Raw genomic sequence first — 7,145 nt, forward strand, 5'->3', positions numbered from 1 at the left:
GCTTTATGCTGATGGACCAAAATGAGATGTGTTCCCTTAATCATCTGTTCTTGGGTGTGGTGGGTGCAAATGACACTGATTGGATTTCTGCTGTTTCCCCAAGTAGAGTGATTTAAGCTATTTACCCTCTGGTTGGGGAGAAGTGCAAACCATTTAAGTATTCTTGGTGGGGAAGATAGAATAGCTGCAACTGCTCGTTTAACTATCCGTCTCAGTTTCCCTATTTCACTTGTTCTGGCTTACTAGCCTGTCTCACTGAAGCTTCTCTCAGGCTATCCGGGATTTCCTCTTCCTCTCCATTATCACCTCCCTGGTCCAAGCTATCATCATCCTGTGCTTAAACTACTAAAATGGCCTTTCTAACCAGTCTCCCACCTTCCACTCCTGTTTCGCTATCTGCACAGAGCCAGAATGATCTAAAAAGATAATCAGCTCATTTCATTCCCTGGCCCCAAATCCCTCGATGGCTTCCTATTATTAAAATAGCAAATATTTTTTATTTTAGTGTTACAGAGTTTGTCCACTGGGCGCCAGCAGAGCCAAACACTAAACACCAAAAATTACAGTGGAGGAAGTTTGACTTTTATTATGAATGGCGCCACCCAGGAGAACAGGAAGCTAATGCTCAAAAGCCCAAACTCCCCAATTCAGGGTTTGGGGTGGGCTTTTAGGGGTTTACAGAGAACAGGTATGTGGAAGCACTGGTGGGGAAAGTTCACTGGAGAACCTTGGAGCTTTGCCACTTACGATAAGGGGCGTAAGCACTGGATCTTCCTGGACAACGTACCCTCTGCTTCTCAAGGGTTCCAATATTCAAGTTCCAGTTATGTCCCAGCCCTTCGGTTTGGGGGAAGGGGAGAACTTTGGTTTCGGGTGCAGCTGGAGGTCAAAGTTCCCTTTCCTCTGCATGCTTTGGCAGCATGATGCAGTTTTGGTCTGTTGTCTCTGAAAAGCAAGTCAGTATCTTGCTAAACAGGATAGGACCATTTTGAGCTGGTTCTGCGGTCACATTGGCTTACAGAGTTCAAGGTGATCTAGACCTACATAATCTCTGATCTTATACCACCCCAGGACATCTGTATTTGTTGTTCCCTCTACCTGGAATGCTCTTCCTCTGAACTTGACCTGACCAGTGCCTTATCTTTCATACAGATGTCCTTTTTTAGCCACCAGTCTAATGTAGCTGCCCAATCACAATCTCCTACGTCACTGTACCTCAGTTTTCTGTATATCATCACTACCAAATTTGTTGTTTATTGTCTGTCTCCACAACTAGAATATAAATTCCGTGAGGTCAGAGATCTCATTTTGCCTGTGGCTATGGTCTAAAGCACTTGTTGTTTAACTAAGGCTTTGTTCGCTGTGTAATGACACACAGAAGATCCGGAGAATCCTACCTAGCTTCCAGACCTGGTGATTTCAACAGCTGGAGCTCTCCTAAGTAATATCAGCAGATGGGAGAGAGCTGTAATAGAAGCACAATTCAATTCCTTAATGGCTGGGACTGGGGCAAGGTGGGGGCTGGTCTTCATAGATAAGCTGGATGGTCACAAGGATAAATGAAGTAAAATTTGGGTATGAATCCCCTCGATAATCTTGGTGAAATGCAGATCCTAATTCAGTAGGTCTGGGGTGAGGCTTAAGATTCAGCAAGTCGGTGATGCATCTGGTACTCAGACTACACTCTGAGTCACAAAGCAATAAGGCATCTCCATTTTCAGAGAAATAACTCAAAGTGCAAAGCTAGAGCAAGGAGGTTGTTATTACACCAGGTTATAAGAAAATCATACAGCTCTGATACATCATTAGCTTGATTAACCCCACATGGAGACAAGAAACAAGCTTCTTCAACTAACACAAGGTCAAGGCCAACAAAATATTCATTTTATAGTTTGGACCTTACAATGTCTCACATCAGTAAAAATATCCATGAGCTAGCTATTCCTCTCTAATTGTAGTCTACATCACTCTACATTCCACCTTCACTCACCAAAACATCACTCTTTGTCAAATTTGGACACCTTTTACGTATCCTTTCTATATTTGGGGAAAGTCTACACCAAATGAGCAGCTAGGGTGACTCAGCTCCCATGTTCCCTTTTGCTCTGAAAAGCTGCACCCCAGCATGGCTGTGTTCCAGGCGTGTGATCTGGAGCTCCACCAGCCACAGTCACATCCAGGAGAATCTGATCAGGAAGAGAGCAGAAGAAGCAGACACTACACAGAATTTCTGTTGTAGTTTCTGTGTGGAATTGTAACTGAATGCAGGTCTGGCTGCCTGCTGCAATGAAAGCCCAACCTAGGAGACAGGTGCTGAGGAAAGGAAAGTGATTTATTCAAGTGCTGGCGTCATGAGAAGATGGGGGACTCTTGTTTCAAAGCCTATCTCAACATCTCAGTGCAAGCAGTGGTTTTATCAAGGAGGGAGAGAGAAAGCAGAACAAAGAGATCAAGGGTTGGGGGTAGAAAAGTTCTCTACATACGACTAGCACAGTCCATTCCAATAAGGACCTCAGAACTGGTCAAGCAATGGTCTGGTGTGCGTGCCATTCATCCTGGTTTTCGTCATCCTAGTTCTAGATTGAAGGTCAACAAATCTCAGGGGGTTGAAGGTCAGAGTCTGTATCTTTTGAAGTTAGTTTCTAAGATTCTTATGCAAACATGCTGTTTATCTACAAGCTACAAATCAGAGTCAGCATTTACAAAAACAATGTTAAAAGCATGGTGGGGTGGGCTACAATTTCCCACTGTTACAGAATGCCAGCTTTCAAAACTGCCCAGCCTTGTCCTCCAGAGAGTTTGCGAGCAAATGACCTTTAACAAATCATCTTTCTGCTGAAAGTGGCTAGAATAGATATTTCTGTTTGCACCACTGTTCTCTTCTAGTGGTGAAAACAAGGTATAAAACCTACTATAATAATAACCTCCCTCTCAAGCAGGACTCCAGTTTACTTTCCAAAAATTTGGTTTTGGTCCCCTTGAAACCTCTCCTCACCATCGTCTGTAGTTTAGGCCCTTAATGTTTCTCACCCAAACTATTACAATAGCTAGAACACTTTGAACTTGAGCTCCCTTTCTTACAAACCTTTAATAGTTTCTATTTCCCAGAGGGTGAAGTTCAAATCCCATATAATCGGGCTCTAGTTTAACTTTTGGCCTCATGCCCCTGCATCCTGCCACTTCCTCCAGCTGTACCGTGTACACACTTCTTGTGTCTGAACCACAACATGTGCTCCAACACCTGTTTGCTTACACTGAAGGAAGGCTCGTCCCTTTCTACTTAGACAATGTCCACAGGGCTTCCAAGCCCTCAACCGAATGATTCTTTCTCTACAGCCTTTCTGGCCTCCCCAACTCTCGCAGAACTCATGCCTCTTGCCTGGCACTTTCATGGCATTCTGTATGACCATTGATTCCAGGACTTGTTATGCTTATTCACTGAATTCTAGTTATGTGTCCATGTGTCTGTCTCCACAAAGGCATAGACCATGTCATACCCACTGTATCAACCAGACAACGAGGATGTTTTTAGCTGCAATTAACAGGAAAACAAAGTGGCTTAAACAATCACGTGCATTATTCCACACAACACAAAGCCCTCGGTGGTGCTTCCAGGACTGGTTAATGGAGTAGTTCAAACACACCACCAAGGACCCAGTTTCCTGACATCTTTCAGGCACGTTGCCTTGTCCGTTTGGGCTGGTTCCTGTCATAGCTACTACAGTTCTAGATGTGTCTACAAGTGACAACATTCAGAAGCAGAAATAGGAACATCTCTGCAGTATGGCTTTTCCAGAAGTTCTCACAAAGTTTCTCTTCACTTCTCATGCACTGGAATTATATCACAGGTCCTGCCTAAAGAGATTATTTGATGAGGGGGATGAGAGCACTATAATTAGTTAAAGCAATTAAAATTCACCCCCTTGAGGTGGGTAAGGACTCAGCAGTCTCCCCTGAAGTTCAAGGCCAGTTGGAAGAGCACGAACAAAAGCAGAGAAGTGGTAGGCTGGAAACCAAGATCTGTTCCCTTCACGTCTGTCCTTCCAGTGCTTAGTGTGGTGCTGAGCACATAGCTGTTCAGGAAATGTTTATTAAATAAACAAATGCATGAAGCTCCAAGGAATTATGCCATGACATCTTAATTTCAAAACCGACGCCTATTCTCACTGCTGCCCCTCTAGTTTAACCCCTTATCGTTCACTCCTTGATTACTTCAGTAGCTTCCTAACTGGTATACTTAATTGCAATTTCTTCTTCGCTCTCTTCCACTCCATCTGTCCAAATCCTATGCATGCTTCGTCCATAAAGGTTTACCTGATTACTCAGGTAAATCTACTGAAATAAAAACAACACCTGATGCTTAATTTTTTTCCTGTTTTATTTATTTATTCATTCATTCATTTTTCTATCACATTTATTCCCCCATACCCTATTCTACTTCTACTCACCCCCTTCCCCCTGACACCTGATGCTTTTTGAACATTTATGTGCTAGGCATTATACTAAGGACTTATAATGCTTAAAATTATTTCTTAAAAAAACAATTCAAAGGGACTAAAGGAAACAAGGAAATTTATTAGTTGACTGTATTGGAATATACCAGAGATAGATGCTTCAGGCATGGCTGGATCCAGGAGCTCTGCAATATTATCAGGATAAACTGTCTTTGTCTGAAGGCTATTCTATCCTGTGTTGCTTTATATAGACAGATGCTTTCCATTAGTTGACAACATAGCCACCACCAGACCCAGCTTTCACTATTCTCTTAGCAACCCAAATGAAGAATAGTTCTTTTCTACTAATTCCTGCAAAAATCCTGAAATCCATTGAGTATCACCAGTCTGGTTTGAGTGAAGGGCCCTTCCTAAATTGTTTAGGTGGTCAGACAAAGTTGGCTGACAAGCTCTGGTCTTAGACTTACCTGTGGAGGACAGAGACGACAGCGGCACCACCCCGACCAGGTAGACATAGAGGGACTACCCCAGGGAGGACTGGCATGCTGTGATCACAGGTGGAGACGTGAACACTGATAGACAGAAACACAAGGTGTCTATGCTACATACATGGTACCATTTCATTCTCAAAATAATCCATGATGTCAGTATTGCTACTACCTACATTTTAATGAAGCTTAACAAGTTTAAACAACAAATAATAAGTTATTTGACCAGGTTTAGAACTCCAGAGACTATGCCCTACCAGGGGTGTCCAACCTTTTAGCATCTCTGGGCCACACTGGAAAAAGAGTTGCATTGGGCCACACAGCAAGTACACAAATACTAACGAAAGCTGATGACCAAAAAGAAAAGTCCATGCATAACTTATGATTTTGTGTTGGGCCACATTCCTAACTATCGTGGGCTGTGGGCTGAATACACCTGCAACACTGTATCAGTTTCTAAATTGCATATAACAGTTTATACTGTACCATGTGACATATTTGGTTTTGATCATATACTGTCATGTATTGTTGGCTATCCTCTCATGTGAATATTTCATTCCCACTCCTGAAGCTGTGTTATCCAAAGTGATAGATACTAGGCCTTGGCCAGGTAGTTCAGTTGGTTAGAGCATCACCCCAATATGCCAAGGTTGCAGGTTCAGTCTCTGGTCAGGGCACATACAAGACTCAACCAGTGATGCATAAATAAGTGGAACAAGTCAATGTTTCTCTCTTTATTTTTCCCTCCCTGTCTCTCTCTATCTAAAAAAAAAAAAAAAAAAAAAAAAAAAAAAGTCGAGGGCTTTTGGGACCACACGGCTTTGGCGAAAGTTGGGACTGTAAAGCTTTAGGGTGCTCCCTTTTTGCCACATGGCTTAGGAAGCAGGAGAGACTTTGCCTGGAAGGAAAGGGGTGAAAGGACTCTTGCTGATGGGCCATGAGAAGGTGCCACATGGCTTGGGATTAACTGGAGATCATGGTGGCAACACAACAGATGGTGCTGGGAGCCTGAACCACACGGACTTCTACTTCTTTTCCTGAGATATGGTACCCCAGAATGCACAGGGGGAGAAGGAAGGACTCTGTGCATTTGTGGGTATTCTAAAGGGCTTTAGTATTTTTAACGAAGTCTTTAAATCATTACTCTAAGTTTGTATAACTTTTTTTTCAATTTTCTTTTCTTTTAAAAATATATTTATTGATTATGCTATTACAGTTGTCCCATTTCCCCCCCCACTCCACTCCATCCTGCCCACCCCCTCCCTCCCACATTCCCCCCCTATAGTTCATGTCCATGGGTCATACTTATAAGTTCTTTGGCTTCTACATTTCCTACACTATTCTTACCCTCCCCCTGTCTATTTTCCACCTATCATCTATGCTACTTATTCTCTGTACCTTTCCCTCCCTCTCCCTCTCCCACTCCCCTATTGACACCCCTCCATGTGATCTCCATCTCTATGGTTCTGTTCCTGTTCTAGGTGTTTGCCTAGTTTGCTCTTGTTTTTGTTTTAGGTGTGGTCGTTAATAACTGTGAGTTTGCTGTCATTTTTACTGTTCCTATTTTTGATCTTCTTTTTCTTAGGTAACTCCCTTTAACATTTCATATAGTAAGAGCTTGGTGACGATGAACTTCTTTAACTTGACCTTATGTGAGAAGCACTTTATCTTCCCTTCCATTCTAAATGATAGCTTTGCTGGATACAGTAATCTTGGATGTAGGTCCTTGCGTTTAATCTTGGGTGGTAATGTAATTATGATGTGCCTTGGTGTGTTCCTCCTTGGGTCCAGCTTCTTTGGGACTCTCTGAGCTTCCTGGACTTCCTGGAAGTCTATTTCCTTTGCCAGATTAGGGAAGTTCTCCTTCATTATTTGTTCAAATAAGTTTTCAATTTTTTGTTCTTCCTCTTCTCCTTCTGGCACCCCTATAATTTGGATGTTGGAACGTTTCGAGATGTCCTGGAGGTTCCTAAGCCTCTCCTCATTTTTCCAAGTTCTTGTTTCTTCATTCTTTTCTGGTTGGACAGTTCTTTCTTCCTTCTGGTCCACACCGTTGATTTGAGTCCCAGTTTCCTTCGCATCACTATTGGTTCCCTGTACATTTTCCTTTGTTTCTATTTGCATAGGCTTCATTTTTTCATCTACTTTTTGAACAGATTCAACCAATTCTGTGAGCATATTGATAACCAGTGCTTTGAACTGT

The sequence above is a fragment of the Desmodus rotundus genome, chromosome 2, assembly GCF_022682495.2.
Source record: "Desmodus rotundus isolate HL8 chromosome 2, HLdesRot8A.1, whole genome shotgun sequence".
NCBI classification, from domain to species: Eukaryota; Metazoa; Chordata; class Mammalia; order Chiroptera; family Phyllostomidae; genus Desmodus; species Desmodus rotundus.